The following is a 372-nucleotide window of genomic DNA, read 5'->3' on the forward strand; positions in this document are numbered from 1 at the left end:
TTGTGCTGCCACAACCCACCCGGGGTGCAGGGTTAAGGCGGTGATGCCCTAAAACGGAGTTGGTCCCCGCATCCCAGGGATGCTCTTCCCTGCATCCCTCCCATCCCGGGGGATGCCCTTCCCTGTGACCCAACCCCCCCTCATCCTGGGGATGCTCTTCCCCATGTACCCCCCATCCCGAGAATGCTCTTTCCATCACCAAACAAAAAAACAGTGGGGAAAAGCAGGACCAAAACGTTTCACCCTGGGATAGGGGAGTGGGTCCAACACCCCACGGAGGGCTCCGACACCCCACAACACCCCAAAATGCCGAGGATGGGAGCACGGCGAGGACCAAGGGGTGCAGCTGGGTCCAGCCGTTGGCGAGGGCAG

The sequence above is a fragment of the Mesitornis unicolor genome, unplaced genomic scaffold, assembly GCF_000695765.1.
Source record: "Mesitornis unicolor isolate BGI_N332 unplaced genomic scaffold, ASM69576v1 scaffold21605, whole genome shotgun sequence".
NCBI lineage: Eukaryota > Metazoa > Chordata > Aves > Mesitornithiformes > Mesitornithidae > Mesitornis > Mesitornis unicolor.